Source organism: Oryctolagus cuniculus, chromosome 4, assembly GCF_964237555.1.
Source record: "Oryctolagus cuniculus chromosome 4, mOryCun1.1, whole genome shotgun sequence".
Lineage (NCBI taxonomy): Eukaryota > Metazoa > Chordata > Mammalia > Lagomorpha > Leporidae > Oryctolagus > Oryctolagus cuniculus.
In genome coordinates this window covers 127,923,124-127,943,933 of record NC_091435.1, presented here as the reverse complement: position 1 = coordinate 127,943,933, position 20,810 = coordinate 127,923,124, and positions in this window count along the sequence as shown.

Below are 20,810 nucleotides of genomic sequence, written 5' to 3'. Positions count from 1 at the left end.
TTGGGCAGTATTCGGCCGTGTGACCTCCCACAAATAATGATTCCCCTGGTTGTCAATTTCCATATCTGAAAGAAATAGTCTGTAACCAGAGGTACATAATATTGCAGACAGAAGGATTCCAACATAATAAAGACCCTTGGTACTCAACCTAGGGTTCCTACTTCCGTCAAGTTAATGATGCTTTATCTGTGAACAACAGGCAATGAGCCACTTTTCTGCCATTAATTCTCCCATGAACTCTCTCAAAGGGCACCAGCTTTCAGTGTTGTAGAGGGAAGAAAGCAATTGTAATATGAAAGAAAAAAAAAAAACACTCCTAAACTGATCACTTAAAAAAGTGAGCCCAACCATATTTCCAGTTAGTGGTGGGTCTAATTTTGTTCTTACCTTCAGTGTCTATTTTCTTTGACAATTACTCAAGTTTTGTACTCCTTCAACCACATAATTCAAATTCAGCAGGAAAGAAAATCTACGGCAAATTTAAGATGAGGAGACTACAAAAGAGAAAGATTTGAATATCAGGGGATTAAAGAGATCTTTGAGGCTTCACTATTTTGGACTCCTCTTCCCACCCTCAGAGTGAACTTTTTGTAGGATCTTTCCCAGAATGTTAACTGTGAGGTGAAGATTTGTGGGCAAATTTACACTAAAATAAAACAAAACCTTATTGTCCCTCTCTGTTTTTCTGTGATACAATTGGCTGCAGATATACTCCTTGCTGAAAGTGTGACATGGACAAGGTTAACTTATTTCCATAATTTTAAGTGTAAACTTTGAAAGTAGTGACCCCTTGTTTTACATGGACTCACTTTAAATGGCCCATTTCTGGTACCAATTATCCTCAGACATCATTACTGTCTATATTTTAAAATGCCTGATGGAAATAATAAATTTAACCACAGTCAACCTGCCCAGGTTAACTAAAATATCGAATTTCTTTGGCTTTGGCCAACAATGTGTCTACCAAGTGTGGCATATTTTACACTGATCAAAAGTAGTGATTAATAAGTTTCATTAATAAAAATATGAGAAAGGATTTATTAGTCATTAGATGCAATTTGGTTAGTAAAATTTTCAAACTGTTGGGCACACAATGAATGAGTGAATAATAAAAAATAAGAATAGATTGGGATTTGACAACATACACTGACCCTTAAATTTTACGGAAGCAGAAACTGAGGCCAAATGAAGTTGCAAGTTGCCAAGAATCCCTTTCCAACTCTGAATTTTTATTTGTCTAAAGAAGCTATACTACCTTGCTAAGCCTTCCATGTATTACAGGGTGCAGTAAATCTCAGTGGTGATAAATACGTTCAACTACAACCCATTTCCTCTGCAGGTAAATGCCATTCCATCATACCTTCGGAAAGTGACTGCTTAATTAAAACAACCCTATGGCTTGTGTTACAATGGGCTAACATTTAGGCTCCATTACCTTAGCTCAGTAAGCTCTACTAGTAAAATATATATTTAAAAACATTTGCAACATATGCATTAAATCCCCCTCAGAGAACATGCGTCTTTAAATAATGAGGGAAAAAATGTTTGGCAAAAGCATTTTGTGTTCTGCTGAACTCAGTATGCTGGGCAAAATGGTTTATGAAATTTAAGGCAAAAACACTGGTCTCTGCCTTTCTCTGAATTGTTTGTTCTCAGGAGGACAAAGCTTTTCTTCATTTGTGGCATTTAGATGCTCTCTGTAGTTTCCCTGTCTTCTAAGATAATGGACTTAGAAATAAGGAAAATATTCATTTACATGCTCTCGTGAGTATATTGTTGATAATCTTTTGAATATTTGTTTTCTGTGAGTCATATTAACAGTTCCATAGAAAATTAAAGGTTGAAATCAAAGAAAAGACCTCTCAATGCTGCTGACTGACCAAAGCCGCTGGGGTTAGACACAGCTCTTGAATTCTGTCTGACCCTGAAAGACCTCTCATAGGAAAAGGTTCGGGCCACCCCAACCAAGTAACTGCTACCTAAAAACGAAAGCAATTCTCAGACCCAACTGCTCCACAAAGAGATATGTAGGTAACAAACACTGTGAGCAAGCAGGTTCAGAAACACTTCTTACAACCCGTTCTGTCCACTGAAAGACTGTCAGCTATCTGTTCCTTAGGTATTCTGCATGCTGAAGACACAGAAAGCAAAGACTCTCAGGCAGGAGTCTGTGCTTCTGGCCTGTCTCAGATCCTACGGCACTGGTTTCAAGATCCCCTGGATTCCTTTTTTTTTTTTTTTTTTTTCAGATGTGTTTATTCTATCTGAGACAGAGAGAGAAAAATTTTCCATTCTCTAGTTCATTCCCCAAATGGCCTCCAGGGCTAGGGCTGTGCCAGTCCAAAGCCAGGAGCCAGGATCTTCAGGGTCCACATGTGTGCAATGGCCCAAGCAGTTGGACCATCCTCCACTGCTTTCCCAGGTACATTAGCAGGGAGCAGTATTGAATATGGAGCAGCCAGGACTCAAACCAATGACCATATGGAATACAGGTAACACAGGTGGCAGCTTTACCAGCTAAGGCACAGGGCGTCCCTCCCACCCTCCGTGGATTCTTACAGAAGTAGAGAGTAGTTCTAAAATAATTCAGCAATCCACAATTACCTTTAAGTCATCCATGATGCCCGGCTTCTGATATTCTTCATGCCTATAAATAAACCATGAATTTCCCCAGATAAAAACCACATCTGACATTTACTATGCTAATTAGCCAATCTCAAGTATTGAGACACAGACAGCTGAAGCACTTGTGCTAGTTACCTCCAATAAAGTGGCATTTTCTGATAAATTGCTTGCTGACCATCTCTGGAATATCCATTAAAGTCACTGACTGCCCCTTGATTTAAAGCCAAAGCTAATAGGCACATCTATGATATTCTACTGTTTATCCTGGAGCATTTTAAAATAGATTACAGACTTCATAACTAAGCCCTGATGATGATTATTATTAGACATTTCGAGATGGCATTTATAGTAGTCAACAGTGAAATAACGAAAAGAAATTCTCTCTGGAGTCTCTGATTTTGTTTCTTAAGCTACGGTGTATTTTCTTAGTCTGGGGAGTTAATTTTTATTTCACCATATATTTCAATCTTCCTCGGGATGGATTGATAAATACTATTCATGGCAGAAGTCCCGAACAGTTAATTTGCTTCTATGTTAATTGTAGAGCCTATTATATTTTTCTTAATCCCTGTTGATTTAAAGCACTCACAGATAGAGATGGTTTTCAAATAAAAAAAAAATGCTACTGTGCTTTTCTTTCCCCTTTTAATGCTAGTTGCTAGGCATTAGAATTGTGAAAACTATTTTTAAAATTAAAAGCACTTTCATTATCTTGCTCTTATAAATTCATATGTGTACAGAGGCATCTACTGAAAGAGTGAACAGGATTTGACACTGAGTTGAGAGAAACTGTCATTATGGCCAGCCATCCAAAGATGTGTACTTGGAGCTGGCATTCCAGAAAAACTAGCAGAGCCAGAAGGGGGGGATTTAAATGCTACTGTCCTTTAAGCCCACAATCTTGGGGAAGTCAATTGACATTTGTTGAGTCATTATGTGTCTGGCACTGTGCCGAGTACTTTCCCTGCACTCTTTTATTAAATACATTCACAATAATCCTGTTAGGGATGCCAACCATATGGAGTTGTTAAAAGACAGACCTTGAAGCCTTGAAGACCCAGGTTCTAATCTTGGTCCCACCATTTTTGTCTCAGATCTTTTCTCAAACTCAGTTTCAATATCAATATGTATTACCATTTTCCTTAAGGGGCTAGTGTGTGTGCAAGTGTGTGTGTGTGTGTGTATGTGTGTGTGTTCTTTAATGGCTGATTTATAAAATATTTTTTCTGTACCTTCAACACTTCTGACTACAAATCCGTGACTTTTCCACATCAAGCAATTCTCTGCTTCTCTGTAGATACCAACTGGGTATCTGGGACCCCAAAAACTGCCTACTACTTCAGATGCCGCTCGTAGTTACTGAGTCCCCACACTTCTGTCTGACATGGCTACCACTCAGGGTTCCTGTGTCCCATTACTCAAGTTCAAGGGTTTGCATAACTACTCAGAGAACTTAACTGTTACCTGTGTATCATAAGACATTTGACCAGGAACAGCGCAATGGCCGATGCATTGGAAAAGGTACAGGGAAGGGCGTGGATCTCCCATGTGTTCTCTGGATGCATCACTCTCCTCACACCTTCCTGTGTTTACCAATGAAGAAGCTCTCTGAATCCCAATACTCAGAGTTTTGATGGTTCCTTTACAGATGTATCATTGAGTAAGTCATTGTCCATTTATGACTAAGTTGATGCTTAGCTCCTCTCCCTTCCCTGGAGGTCAGGGTTGGGGCTGAAATTCCCCATTAGTTCCTCAAACAACAATTACCCCTATCCTGCAAAAACTACCGCATCATTATAGACTCAGGTGTTGTTGAAATGGCCGTATGAAGTTATAACAGGTGTTCCTCTCACACCATCAGCCAGGGAATTCCAAGGGTTACAGAAACTCTTGAGCCAGAAACCAGGAGCAGAAGTCAAGTGTATCTTTCCTATTATGTCATACTGGCATATCATTATCACTAAAAAGCAGCGTGTGTTTTTTTATTGTTGATGGAGTAACATTGCTATCAAAGGTATATGTTATAAGCTGAATTGTGTCTTCCCAAAATGAAGTTGAAGTCCTAACACCTAGTATCTCAGAATGTGACACTATTTAGGCACAAGGCCTTTTAACAATGTGCTAGAGTTCAAATGAGGTTGTTAGGGTGGCCCTTATTCCAGTATGGTATGCTTAGAAGAGGAATTTTGGACACACAGAGAAATATAGGAGTGTGTAGACACAAGAAAGATGTTATGAGGATGTGGGAGAAGGCAGCTACCATCAAGCCAAAGAGCGAGGCCTCTGGTGAAATAAAGTTCTCCAGCACATCAATTTTTTTTAAAAAGATTTATTTATTTATTTGAAAGGAAGTGTTACTGAGAGAGAGAGAGAGAGAGAGAGAGAGAGAGAGAGAGAGGTCTTACATCCACTGGTTCACTCCCCAAATAACTGCAACAGCTGTAGCTGAGACCATCTGAAGCCAGGAGCCAGGATCTTCTTCCGGGTCACCCATTGGGTGCAAGGGTCCAAGCGCTTGGCCATCCTCTGCTGCTTTCCCAGGCACATTAGCAGGGAGCTGGATCAGAAGGGGAACAACCGGAACTGGAACCAGCACCAATAAGGGTATTGGCGCCACAGGCGGCAGCTTAACCCACTACACCACAGCATGGCCCCCAGCACTTCAGTCTTGGACATCTATCTTTCAATACTGTGAGAAAATAAATTTCTGTTATTTAACTGATCCAATCTGTGGTATATGTTGTAGCAGACCTGGCAATGTATACAAAATATAAACATAATTATTCACATATTGTTACTGACATCAAGTTAGTTACATATTTTAGCATTTTATTTATGTTTTACTTATTTGAAAGGCAGACAGTAAGGGACAGAAATAGTCAGACACAAAGAGATCTACCTTTCTTCTGCCTTTTTCCTCCCCAAGATATGGTAACAGCTGGAGGCAGTCTAGGCTGCAGTCAGGAGCTAGAATCTCAATCCATGTCTCCCTGGCAGGTAGAAGAGACTTAAATACTTGAGCCATCACTTGAGGCTCCAAGGGGTCACATAGTTGGAATTGGAAGCAGAGTTGGGGCTTGATCCCAGGAACTCCAGTGAGGAATTAGGGTACCTCAAGCAGTGGCTTTACTTCTCAAATGCCACCCTTAAATATTTTTGAAATAAAATGTTCCATTATCAAATAACTTCAATGTAGAAATTGAAATGAATTATCAGGAAACACACACACACACACAGAGTCTTTCATGTGGCAGAATAGCAAAAGAGATGCATTTGCAAGAGTCCTTATACAGTTTATGTAAGTAGGAAGGGGGCAAGTGAAATGTAGTATTAGGAGCATGCATTCATTTAGTGTGTGTATACTTATCAACAATGTATTATGCCTTCTGTGCTGACTCCAGGTAACAGAAAGATTTATTTAACTGTCCTTCGAGAGTTCAGAGGCAGACAGTAAATTGTGCATTTTTGTGGAAACATTCCAAACTGCTCAAAGAGGTGGTGAATGATGATTTTCTCATTTCCCAGAGGGCTAAGAAAAAGAAAGCAGAGGAGTCCACAAATAAAATTCTACTATTAACTGTAGCATTAGAAATAAAGCAGAAAAATATACCTGGGAAACAGTTATAGAATCTAAGCATTTTGTAGGTACCTCTATTGCTGCTCCCCTTTAAATTATTTTTTAAAAGTGTGTCCACACCTCTCCATGTGTACCTTTGCTGTACTGACCAAGTTCCTGTTATCCTACTTCTACACTGCAATAGCTGATGACTTCCAACCTTGTGACTCTGTGATCCATCTTTCACAGAGCAGTCAGGGTGATTTTTGTAGTCCTAAATCTGATCATGCCATTCCAAATATTTCAAAGGTTTTCTATTTCTATTTGAAAAGAATTCACGGTCCTTTCCTTCACCTATAGGTTCTGTGTGATCCAGCTTCTGCCTACCCCGCTGACCTCTTTTCCAATCACTATCTTCATACTCACTTCTTTCTGTTTTGTGAGCATGCTCAGCTTCTCTCCACTTTAGGGTTTTTGCAACAGCTATTCTCTCTCTACCTAGAAAGCCCTTACTCTAGGTGTTCACATGCCTGTCCCATTCTTTGCATCTCAGCTCAGGTATAAATCTCCTTAAAGGGACATCTTGGGAGTACACATTTTAAGGTTACTCACCAGGTACCATATATCAGATAATTTCACTTTTACAGTAAAACCTCTCCTTAATTGGTATTTCCTTACTTGTTTCTTATCTGCCTGCTCCCACCTGCTCTGGAATGTAAGCACTCTGAGTCATGGACTTGCCTGTTTTATTCAGGGCTATATCCTAGCATCCAACATATCTACCCCAGAGTAGGCACACAATTACTATATTTTATTCAATGTACAGGTATAGATTTGCAAAGGTATGGCCATGGTCAAAGTCAGGGGTACCACTTACCCTGGAAAAGTGAAGCTGCAGTTGGGATATGAACACCTTGTCCATTTAACCTGTTTGAGCCTGGACTCTGAACTCTTTGTTCATGCTGTGCTGTGGATTAGGCTTAAGAGAAGCACTTCTAAAAGCAGTAGTTTTAAAACAAATGAAAATCACAACTAATTAAGAAAAACTATTTTAACTCAGAGAAATTATCTGAAAAAATAAATTCTATTCAGTTTCTCGGGGAAGGAGCCCTTGTTTTGATCTGCAGGGTCTTTGAAAGTCAGTGGTAGAAAGAATTAAGAGATGGATTCTGTTTTGCAAGTAAATGCTGACTCTGTACAAACAAGTAAAACATAAACTTCAATCCTGAATTCAATTTTAAGAAAAACTAACCTGAAAAGTCCCTTTTGGTCTGAGGTGCAATTTCCAGTTGAAGTATATTAATTAAGTTTAACTCTACTCACAAACTCTACTAACTTGATAGTTTTTTGAGTTAATCTCAATTGGATTAAAATGAAATGTTTATGAATGTTTTCACATTTCAAGGATTTAATTGATTTGACATGGGAGAATAATTCACTGAAACTCTTAAAAAGATTTATGTTAGAATGTAGAACTTGTAGGTTAACTTTGTCATAATTTAATTCCATAGTTCCTTCTTGGAGCATATGAGTTAGAACAAAATATTCAAAATATACATTAGTCAGTGACTTAGTTTTTGTTCTTTAGAAGATTAGAGGTAAGAAATTTGGCAGTAAATATGGATGGCAGTACTCCACAAATGAGCAATTATCTAGACTTGAAAGCTTGCAGAAAAAATTAATTCATCTTAGTAATCCTTTACAGATTTTAGCTCCTTTGTTAATGGACTATTTCATTATATCTAAACAAAATGTGCAGTTATTAAAGGCCATGTGAACATTTTTTTCATCCTCTCTAATGTAATGCATGGCATTTGACATTTTTGTTGTCGTTCCAGTCACTCTTCTGGTACTAGAGACAGATGAGAAGATATCTATCTGCTTTTAAGCTACAGTCTAAAAATAAATTTCCCATTCATTGACTGGTTTCATTTCTTTGTAAAAGATTTATTTCATTTATTTGAAAGGCAAAGGCCAGGGACTGTGTCTGTGTTTCTCACATAGGTGGCACTTAAGCCTGAAAGACAGAGAGAGACAGAGAGGGGGTATCTTCTGTATTTCAAATAAAGAAGAAATAAATAAATAATATTTAAAAATGTAAAAAGAATTAGGGTATTTGGCACAGCAATTAAGCACCACCAATTGTGGTGCTCATATCCTATACTGGAGTCTTTGAATTTGAGTCCTAATTCCTTTGCTTCCATTCCAATTTCCTGTTAATGCATACCCTGAGAGGCAGCAGGTGATCTATTAAGTGATTGGGTCCCTGCCACCCATGGGGGACACCCAGATTGACTTCAGTTTCCTTGTTCTGCCTGGCCTAGCCCTAGCTAGTGCAGCCATTTAGAGAGTGAACCAGTAGATGGAAATTCTCTTTCTCTCTGCCTCACGATAAACAAATAAGCAAATATTTTTCAAAAGAATGAGAAGGGGAGTCAGGGAGGAGAGAAAAGGAAAAGGAGGGAAGAAATCAGATGAAACCTAGGTACCACTGGCCCCGCCATTGTTGCAGTGTGGATTTTCTCCCTGTTCCCTCCTGCTTGCCTGAAGACTTTGGTAATTCCTATTCTCAGCACTTACTATCCTCTGAAATACAAGCAAATAAGTTAATTTATTCCCCTACTTCCTTGGTAGTTTTAAAGAGTTTCTAACACTGTCTTGCTTTGCTCCCTATATGTCAGAACTATTAATTTTCCAGAATGATGTGATTTTAGAGTTTTATCTAAACAGGCATATAAGCATTTTCCAGAAAAACAGAACTAGTAAAATATATATAAGTGACAAGAAGAAAGACAGAAGGTTGGAGAGAGCACTTTGGAGCAGTGGGTTAAAACCATGGCCTATAGCACAAGCATCCCATATGGGCACTGGTTTGAGTCCCATTCACTCCACTTCTGATCCAGCTCCCTGGTAATGCACCTGGGAAAGCAGTGGAAGATGGCCAAGACCCTGGGCCCTTGGATCCACGTGGGAGACCTGGTAGCAGCTAGTAGGAGAGAAAAACCATTGTATTCTGTTTCAAAATACTCTGAAAAAGTATCCTCAGACATCAGAATTAACCTAATTTTCTCAGGTCTGAACTGACCACAATGGCTTGCATATTTTGTCCAATGTAACTTTTTCACTTAGACTCATATTACCAGGAATTATTCAGCCTTATGAGTGTAAGGGAGTGGGGTAGTATGATGTCAAGAGAGGGACAATTTAGTCCTTTTTGGAGAGATTAACAGACATTTCTTCAGTTATAAAAGATTTCATTCCAGTATCTTTTTGAGAAATCTTCATTCTAAAATTACTAGAAACATTTAAATTCTTTAAGCTCACATTTCATGTTCTAAAACCACAAAACATTATCCTTTTTACAGAAGCACTCATTTTCATTTTGCATATATATTTCTGTATTGAATGCCTTCTAGCAATTTGTAACTTCTTTCAAGTTCAGAAGTTCCTGAAACATTTATGCTGACACTGAGTGGTCCCTGTGTTGTTCTGTAGTCATTTCACTTGTGATTCTTCCAATGAAAAATATTTAATCCTTGAACCTTCACGAAGTGAGAGAAATAGGCTGATATCAAAATGCAGATGAAAACATCTTTACATTTGTCTAAACAAAGATTGAAAATTGATATTAAGCTCAAAATGATCATAGATTTTTCTTTTAACATAATCCACTGTTATTTTCATTTAAAAATATTTATTTTATTTATTTGAAAGACAAATTTACAGAAAGACATAGAGACAGAGAGGTCTTCCATCCCCTGGTTCACTCCCCCAAATTGCCACAATGGCCAGAGCCAAGTTGATCTGAAGTCAGAATCCAGGAGCTTCTTCCAGGTCTCCCATGTGGGTGCAGGGGCCCAAGGACTTGAACCACCTTCTACTGCTTTTCCAGGTCACAGCAGAGAGCAGGATTGGAAGTATAGCAGCCGGGACATGAACTGACACCCTTATGGAATGCCAACACTGCAGGGGGCAGCTTTACCTGCTATACCACAGCTCAGGTCCCTCATTGTTATTTTCAAAATAAGATAATTTGGACTGAAAAGTCATTTTACAATATATGTATTAGTTTATGTTGAATAACTTATCACAAAAGTAACATTTAATTTTAAGTATGGATTGTGTTGTTGGACTGTGGATACTTAAAGTCTTTGTCATACTTTTTAAAAAATATTGTATTTATTATTTTTAAAGAATTTTATTTATTTATTTGAGAGGTAGAATTACAGAGAGAGGGAGAGTCAGAGAGAAAGGCCTTTCCTCTGCTGGTTCACTCCCAAAATGGCCACAACAGCCAATGCTGGACCAGGCTGAAGCCAGGAGTTTCCTCTGTGTCTTCCATGTGTGTACAGGCGCCCGAACACTTGTACCATCTTCCTTTGCTTTCTCAGGCCATTAGCAGAGGGCTGGATCAGAAGAGTGGCAGTCAGGACATGAACTGGCGTACCCACATGGGATGCTTGCACTGCAGGTGGAGGTTTAGCCCACTATGCCACAGTGTCAATCCTGTTTCTCATGCTTTTTAGTGGGACAAAACTAAGCAACTGAAGAGGTCTATGATTCAGATACCAGCTTAATGAAGGATCATTACCCTATTAGCAATGCCCCATTTTGGTGGGGGTGGTTTTGTACCATTCCTGAGTTCCAAGAATTTTCCTTTGCAGCATGAATGATATAGTTTTGCTCTGTTTGACTAGTTCATTTATAGAGACATCAAGTCCACACGATTTAAGGGAAGGAGGCACAGGATCGTAAGGAAAATGGCTTTAAGAAATTATCCTAGTGCATGAATGTTTGCAACAGTACTCTGAGGATTGTCAAAAATGCTACTGCCTAGGAGTAACCTGTCGGTGCCAGAGTTGTGGCACCACGTGTAAAGCCACTGCCTGTGATGCTTGCATCCCATTTGGGTGCTGGTTCATGTCCCAGCTGCTTCACTTCTAGCCCACCTCCCTGCAGTGCAGCTGGGAAAAGTGGCAGAAGATGGCTTAAGTGCTGGGCCCCTGCCACCCCCAGGGAGACCAAATGAAGCTCCTGGCTCCTGGCTCCTGGCTCCAGCCTGGCCCAGCATTGGTTGTTGAGGCCATCTGGGGAGTCTACCAGTGGATGGATGATCTCCTTTTGTCTGTCTCTCCCTCTCTCTGTAACTCTTTCAAATAAATAAATAAGTCTTTAAAAATGCATCTTTATGACCCTATTGTACTTCATCCTTATATTAAACTTTATTTATCAAGTGCTGGTGTAGCTGTAACTGTCTACTGTGTGTTTACCAGCAGCTGCTCCTCCGCCTTCACCAGAGTCTGGCTGGTCCAACATACCCTTGTAGAAAAAATCATGTTGTAGAAAGAACTTCCAATGATTCCATGAGATGTGAGCCCCAGACCATTGATTATAAGTACTAGCCAGCCATTATCAATCCATGTGTCTTGTCAAACCAATTTCTTATCCCTAGAGAGGTTGCAGATACTGTCCAAGTATTTGTGGTTTCCTATGAGAGGACACTAAAAATATGGCTTTGATAGTGTCTTCTTATGGTGTTGGGTACATAGAACAAAGGTTGTGTCTAAAATTCATTAGCTAAGGCATATATTTGAAACACAGAAGATATTTTCTTTTTTTTATTTAGTAAATATAAATTTCCAAAGTACAGTTTACGGATTACATTGGCTCCCCCCCCCCCATAATTTCCCTCCCACTCACACCCCTCCCATCTCCCCGCTCCCTCTCCCATTCCATTCACATCAAGATTCATTTTCAATTATCTTTATATACAGAAGATCGATTCAGTATATATTAAGTAAAGATTTCATCAGTTTGCACCCACACAGAAACACAAAGTGTAAAATACTGTTTCAGTACTAGTTATAGCATTACTTCACATTGGACAACACACTAAGGACAGATCCCACATGAGGAGTAAGTACACAGTGACTCCTATTGTTGAGTTAACAATTTGACACTCTTATTTATGGCGTCAGTAATCTCCCTAGGCTCTAGTCATGAGCTGCCAAGGCTATGGAAGCCTGTTGAATTCGCCGACTTCGATCTTGTTCCGACAGGGTCATAGTCAAAGTGGAAGTTCTCTCCTCCCTTCAGAGACAGGTACCTCCTAACACAGAAGATATTTTCTATGTTGAAATAATATAATTAAACCAGCAAAGGTAATGCCTTTTCTGCTGATTATTACATTTCCTAACTTGTGTTCCATTTGACCCTACTCTTCACCTACATTACTTGCAATTATCACATAATGGATATTCAATGACACTGCATTTTCAGTTCTCTTTGCTACAGCTACCTGCTTCCCTTGACTTCCTCTTCTTCTAGGTTCCTTATTTGTAGACCCATCTCAGAGCAGGTCCTCAAGCTTTCACAGCATGTGCCTTAGTATTATCTGTATGTTAACGATTTGCAAATTTGTCTTTCTTTGGATCAGGCCCCTATCACATAATTCTGTCTCTCTGGCTACTCATGGTACTACCTAAAATTGTAACCAGAGTGAAATGACAGGAGTCCAAATCTCAGCAAATCTGGAGGGAAACTTCTAGAAAGAGAAAACAAACTTGGTGTTTTGCAAGAATAGCAGACAGTTCAGATTCTCTGGGATGTGGAGAGAAAGAGGAGAATGCGAGGACAGTAGGCTAGATTAGAGATGTTGTAGAGAAATAGAAGGCCACAATTTTTGCATGGTGCACCTCAGCGAGCTGAAAGAAACAGTTTGAAAAAGAAAAAAATGTTGAATAATTGGACAGTAAGCCCTTTCCAACCTTGGAGATGGCAGGTGGATAAACTTGTAATATAATACATAAGTAATAAATTTATAAGTGAGGGTTTGTTAATTTAGACAAATCTTATACTATGAATCATTTGATTATCAAGATGCTTACTAACTTAGATCTAATAAAAATCACAGAATTATTTCTGAGAGGTAAGGAACCAAAATTTTAAACCTACTCACATAAACGTATTTCAACAGAGTTGACAGATTTCCCACTCCAGAAACTATTGAAGTGTTAAGTATATACAAGTCTAGTGAAGGGTGGTGATCTGAAATCTATTAGCAAAACACTATCATGCTTTAATTTGTGAACAGGTTTTTATCCCAGTGAAGTAGAGTATTAGAAAACAAATACTTCTTGCTTATGTGTTCTCATAGCAGCAGTTTCCTTTATGGTTCAATCTTTCCCAAGGTTTACCTTTGCATGTATGTTTGTTGTGTATGGACATGCAGAAGGACTCTGTCATATTCTTTCTGAATGATGGCACTGTAGAGGTTCCGTGCTGTGGTGTAGTAGGCTAGCCTCTGCCTGTGGCACCAGCATCCCATATGGGCGCCGGTTCAAGTCCTGGCTGCTCCACTTCTGATCCAGCTCTCTGCTATGGCCTGGGAAAGCAGTAGAAAATGACCCAAGTGCTTGGGCCCCTGAACTTGAGTGGGAGATCTGTAAGAAGCTCCTGGCTCCTGGCTTCAGATCAGCCCAGCTCCAGCTGTTGCGGCCATTTGGGGAGTGAACCAGTGGATGGAACACTTTCTCTCTTCCTCTCTCTCTCTCTGCCTCTGCCTGTCTGTAACTCTTTTAAGTAAAATAAATAAATCTTATAAAACAAAAAAAGTCCATTGAACCTTCTGTGTTTCTCTTTATCTGTGAAATGAGAATAATAAAACACTTAGAAAAAAAATAATGCTACTATAATTCAAACAAGCCCCCATTCATGATTTCAGTGGAATTGCCTTTAAGAACTCATGTGTAAAACACCATGAAAATTGAGTTTGAATGCATTGATGAAAGGGTACATTCTTACAAAATACCACATATATTTTATTTAAATTTTAATTGAAAAGCAAATATAGAGAGAGAGAGACAGAGATCTCCCATTCACTGATTTACTCCCTAACTGCCTGTAAGAACTGGAAGTAGAGCAGACCAAAAGCCCAGAGTCAGGAACTCAGTCCAGGTCTCCCATGTGGGTGGTAGGGACTCAAGCACTTGAGCCCTTACCTGATACCTCCCAAGATGCACATTAGGAAAAATCTGGAATAGAAAGTGTAGCCTGGACTCAACTTCAGCACTCTAATGATATGGGATGCTGGCTGCTGGAGCGCTGAACGTTAACTGATGCACCAATTGCCTAACCACCACATGTGTTTTAAATGTTACTGTCTCACAGGCTGTGTAACCTAATGCATTATAGAAACAGACAGAGGGGTAAATGCATGGTAATCGCATAAGCATCTATAACTGTCAGAAAATCAATACTTTTTCAAAATAATAAACCAGGAAAATCTCCTTTATTTTTATCTTTCCTGGCCAGAGAAAATTGTGATAACAGTTTGCTAGTGAGAATCATCCTTAATTTTTTGCAAAAGCAATTTTTACTGCAGTGTAGGCAGGGCCTTAAATACATTCCTCACTACTGCATCTATTTTTAATTTCTAATTCAACATGGAGCTCTTAATTCACTGTCTTTACACTGCAGGCTGCTTACAAAGGCTGCGGTAAGACAACAAGCTTTTATTGAATACTTTATATGTAACTTTTCTCCAGGAATGACACAAAATGGATCTCTTTTTAAAATGTAATAAGTATATATCTGGTGATTTTTTTCCTACTGCAATGTTCAAAACAGTTTCCTGAATTAGGGACAGTGCTCTCCCAGCCAAACAAATATCAATAAAGCACAGTCTGGACACGCACAAGATTAATCCGACGTAATGTAGGAAGGTAAAGCACAGCTAAGTCCATTCAAAGCAATAACAATTTTTTAATACAAGCCTTATTTCTTTATTCTCTACTTGACAGCCAGACTAACAGAGAAAAAAAAAAAAAAGACAGAGAGAAAAGAGAGATCTTCCACACGCTGGTTCACTCCCCAAATGCCCAAAACAGGCAGGGCTGGGCCAAGTTGAATCCAGGAGACTGGAACTCCATTTGGATCTCCCATAGAGTTGGCAGAGGCCCAAGTACTTGGGTCACTCTCTGCTGCCTTCCAGGAAGCGTTAGCAAGGAGCTGGTTGGAGTAGCTGGGACTTGACCAGGATTCTGTTATGGGATGCTGGTGTCCCAAGCGGTGGCTTAATCTGCTGCACCACAACACCTGCTCTGCGCAGCACAAAATTCTTTTTTTTTTATTTTTTACTTGAGAGTCAGAGTTACACAGAGAGAGGGGAGGCAGAGAGAGAGAGAGAGAGAGAGAGGAGAAAGAGGTCTTCCATCCATTGGTTCACTCCCCAATTGGCCACAATGGCCAGAACTTTGCTGATCCGAAGCCAGGAGACAGGAGCTTCTTCTGGGTCTCCCACGCATGTGCAGGGGCCCAAAGACTTGGGCCATCTTCTACTGCTATCCCAGGCCATAGCAGGGAGCTGGATTGGAAAAGGAGCAGCCGGGACTAGAACCGGCACCCATATGGGATGCCGGCACTTCAGGCCAGGGCGTTAACTCGCTGTGCCACAGTGCCGGCTCCCCAGCACAAATTCTTAGTAATGCTTAGATTTTTTAAAATTTTATAAGCCTAGGTGTCTCTCTCTCTCTCTCTCTCTCTCTCTCTCTCTCTCTCTCTTTAGTTCTTAAGTCTGAGTTTTGGATTTGCTATTAAAAACAAATACATGTAACAGCCCAAATACGTGAGCCCCAGCCACCCACATGGGAAACCTAGATTAAGTCCCAGCCTCCTAACTTTGGTCTGGTCCAGATTCAGCCTTTGCAGGAATTTAAGGAATGAACTGCCAGACGGACTTTCTCTCTATCTGTTTCTCTGTGTTTTTTGAACAGAATGAAAATAAATAAAATAAAGATTAAAAATTGTATCAGTCATTGGACAAACTCTTTTAAAGCACAGGAGATGCACAGTTACTTTGTTTAAATATTTATTATTATTGATTTGAAAGGCAGAGTTAGAGAGAGAGAGGAAGACACAGACAGAGAAATCTTCCATCTGTTGGTTCACTCCCCAGATGGCCGCAATGGCAAGGACTGGGCCAGACTGAATCCAGGAGCCAGGAGCTTCTTCCAGGTTTCCCTTGGACCATCTGCTGCTTTCCCAGGAGCAATAGCAGGAAGCTGGATCAGAAGTGAAGTGCCAGGACTCGAACCAGCGCCCATATGGGACTCTGGCATGACAAGCAGCAGCTTTTTACCCACTATGACACAACTCCCTACCAGATGTGAATACTGCTTTCCCCCATAGACAGGTATGGACATTTAATAGTCGCCATTGCTCTCCTTATTCCACCACCCAATAACATGCATCCTAATGCAAAGTCTGCTGTGCAGTTTGAAGTCTTCTTGATTATCTCTCTCAGTGGTAGCACTTCTATGCAGCAATGGGAGACCACCTTTTCAGAAACTTGCTTTCCCCTCCCCTTTCTCCAGCACAGGGACAGAGCTGTCAAAGGCTTCATTCACACAAGCTGTGATGATAGCAAATTTCCACATGCGGAGCCAGTGTTCTAGAGCACCAGGTGAAGCCATCCCCTGTAATGCAGGACCCCATATCAGGCCAGAGCACTGGTTCAAGTCCAGGCTGTTCCATTTGTGGTCCAGCTCCCAATAATGTGCCTGAGGAAGACAAGTAGAGGATTTTTGTAAATATTTTCCCACAAATTTTGTGATGCATTCACTTCCAATTCATATAAAACATGAAGTAATAGATAAAGGTTAGTATTTATGTGATTCTCAGATTTTATGTTTAAATGTGGCCATAAAAACTAATCTTTGGTGATAGAAATAAAAATATGATTGTTATTTTGCAGTGTGGCTAGTTACTGACTAGGAAGGAGCCTGAATAAGCTTTTTATTATCTTCTTTTGAGAAGTTGTGTTTTTTTTTTTTTTAAAGGTTGATGTATTTATTTATTTGAAAGGCAGAGTGACAAAGAGCGATGTCTTTGAGAGACATCTCCCATCTGCTGGCTCACTCCCTAAATGTCCACATCAACCAGAACTGGGCAAGGTCATAGTCAGGAGCCACGAACTTCATCCAGGTCTCCCATGTGGGTGTCGGGGGCCCAGGTACTTGCTTCATCCTCTGCTGCCTTCCAAGTCACATTTGCAGGAAGCCAGACCAGAAGCAGAGTAACCAGAATTTAAACAGGCACTCGGATAAGGGATGTCAGCCTTGCAAATAGCAGCTTAACCCACTGCACCACAATGCCAGCGTCCAGTGTGGTAGTTTTTTGGGTGAAATCATGTACATATCATCTATCTGCACATCTCAGATTAGAGCCCTTTAATCTATGCACACTATGCTATTCAAAAAGCATAAATGTTTATTCATGGATATGTGCATATTTATTTGTCTGAATATATATTTGTGTACATATGTATATGTAGGTTTTTGAAAGTTCATGGAAATATGTACAAAGAAGAAGCTATGCATAGATTTCAAAAACATTTTTCACTGAAATAAATATATTCTTTATTCCATTTTCCATGAACTTCTTGAAGTATCCATATATATGGAAGCAATAAAAGTCAAGGTCATAGAAATAGAGATTAGAAAGGTGATCACTAGAGGAGAGTGGGGAGGAACACGGGAAATGTGAATCCAATGGTGTCTAGTTTCAGATAGACCAGAAGAATAAGTTTCAGCGATCTGTAGTGCTTGCTAGCCATTGCTAATAATATGTATTTCAAAACACATATATGTATATGTAAATACATATAATAAAATGTTTCAAAATTGCTAAAAGAATAGATTTTAACATCCTCACCACAAAATATGTTGATACAGTAATGAGTATGTTAATTAACTAGATTGAATCTAACTATGATGTGTATATAGATCATACCATCACTTTGTACCCCATAAATAAATACAATTAGCTTTCATCAATTAAAAATAAAATAATAAAGTAATTTAATCAGGAAAAGCTCTAGACTCTGGTGAAAATGAGATCCAGTTGCATCATAAGGATATATTACTTTGATTTAATAGTTAATGTTCATGTAATGCTAATTAGCAATATTTGACAAAAAGTTTGTTAGAAATTTTGATAGAAATTCATTTATGTATTCAATCATAACCTTTGTGATATATAATCATAAAGTCATAAAAATGATTTTTTTATTCATCTCTTATTTGGGGAGAAACTAGACACTGTAGAGTACGTTGTCCTACTCCCTCTCATTTGTTTCCATATCCACTCTTAGACAACAGAAAAGCTGCTCTCTTTTCACAGAGGTGGCAGTCATTTGTCCATTCCTTTAGAAGTATATGGGATGGGAGTTAGCCTACTGGGGAGGAGGCTACTACTGATGTCTGCATATTATATCAGAGTAGCTAGGTTCCAGTTGGGGTTGTACTGCTGACTCCAGCTTCCTGTTAATATGCACCCTAGAAAGCAGTGGTGTTGGCTCAAGTACTTGGACCCCTGCCACCCATGTGGGAGACCTGAATTGAATTTCTGGCTAATAGCAATGGCTGTCATTTGAGCAATAAACTAGTGAATGGAAATTCTCTGTTTATCTGCTTCTTGAATAAATGATGTTTTAAAATGTCCTACATATAAGATACTGTTTTAGAGATTTTATTTATTTATTTGAGAGGCAAAGTTACAGACAGAGAGAAAGGTCTTCCATCTGCTGGTTCACTCTCCAAAAGGCTGCAATGGCTGGAGTGTGGCTGATCTGAAGCCAAGAGCCAGGAGCTTCTTCAGGGTCTCCCACATGGGCCATCTTCCACTGCTTTCTCAGGCAGAGGGCTGGATTAGAAGAGGAGCAGTGGGGACACGAATGGCTACCCAAATGGGATGCTGGCACCATAAATGGAGGCTTAGCTTACTACACCACAGTGCTGGCCCCAAGATTTTTTTTTAAACAAAGAAAGCTGGAATTCAACCACACTGCAAATTCTCTTACTTTAATTTTTTGTTTTTCTGGGCTAGAAATTTTTTTATGATTTTTAAATTAATTTATTTTATATTTATTTGAAAGTCAGGGAAAGAGACAGAGATATATATGGGGAGAGATCATCTATTTGCTGGTTCACTCCCCAAATGCTTATAACAGTTGGGGCTTGGTCAGGCTGAAGTCAGGAGTCTGGAACTCATTCAGGTCTCCCTCGTGGACAGCAGGGACCTGAAGACTTGAGCCGTCATCTGCTGCCTCCCAGCAAGCATTTTAGCAGAAAGGTAAATTGAAGTAGAGCAGCTGGGAATTGAACCAGGCATTCTAACAGGGGATCTGGGTGTCCCAGACTGTGACTTGCCCATGCCAAGATTTTGTTACAATGTAGAAAATAGACTAGATTTCAGGTTGGGAGGAAAAATAAAAGAACAAAACATCATCATCTATGAATAATTTTTGGAGGTGTTTCAGAAAAGAATTGTCATAAATCCTCTTGAAATAGTACTGGCTATTTAAAAACTTCTCATAATCTCCTGTTTTGCTTCAATGACCTTGTTCTTTTTTTTTTTTTAACATGTATTGGAGGGAAGGGTCTCATTGTCTCTGAAATACATTAAATATATTTTTTAATTTAATGTCTATCCCAAAATAAAATGACTCCTGTATATGATAATCTTTCCTGAGGTGTTTAATTTAAAAAAAAAATTCACTTACTTATTTGAAAGCAGAGTTATAGAGAGAGCACCAGAGATTTTCTATATGCTGGTTCACTCCCCAGATGGTTACATCAGCAGTGGCTGAGCCAGGGCAAAGCCTAGAGCCAGGGCAAAGCCTAGAGCCAGGAGCTTCATCTGGGTCTCCATGTGGGTGTCAAAGGCCCAAGTACTTGGGCCGTCTTCTGCTGCCTTCCCAGGTATATTATAGGGAGTGGATTGAAACTGGAGTAGCTGAGTCCCTGAAGGCAGCGGTTTAACCTGCTGCATCACATTGCCAGCCAAGAGGTATTTAAAATCTTGAGCTCAGAGGCAATAAAGCACTTTTAAAATGATACACAAGGGGCCGGTGCTGTGCCTCAGTGGGTGAAGCCCCCAACACTGCAGTGCCGGCATCCCATATGTGTACAGGTTCGAGTACCGGCTGATCCACTTCTGATCAAGCTCTCTTTTATAGCCTGGGAAAGCAGTAGAATATGGCCCAAATTCTTGTGCCTCTGTACCCGCCTGGGAGACCTGGAAGAAGCTCCTGGCTCCTGGCTTCAGCTCAGCCAAGCTCTGGCTGTTGTGGCCAGCTGGGGAGTGAAGCAGCAGATGGAAGTCCTCTCTCTCTCTCTGCCTCTCTGTAACTCTGCCTTTCAAATAAATAAATAAATAAATCTTTTTTTTAAAAAAAAGGATACAGAGACTGAAGAACAAAAACATGGAGCTTTTTTTTTTAAAGATTTATTTATTTATTTGAAAGAGTTACACAGAGAGAGAAGGAGTGGCAGAGAAAGAGAAAGAGAGAGAGAGAGAGAGGTCTTCTATCTGCTGGTTCACTCCCCAGATGGCCACAACAGTTGGAGCTGCGCCCATTCAAAGCCAGGAACCAGGAGCCTCCTCCAGGTTTCCCACACGGGTGCAGGGGTCCAAGGACTTGGGCCATCTTCCACTACTTTCCCAGGCCATAGCAGAGAGCTGGATTGGAAGTGGAGCAGCCGGGACTCGAACCGGCGCCCATATGGGATGCTGGTACTGCGGGGGGTAGGGGGAGGCTTAACCCCCTAAGCCACAGTGCTGGCCATAA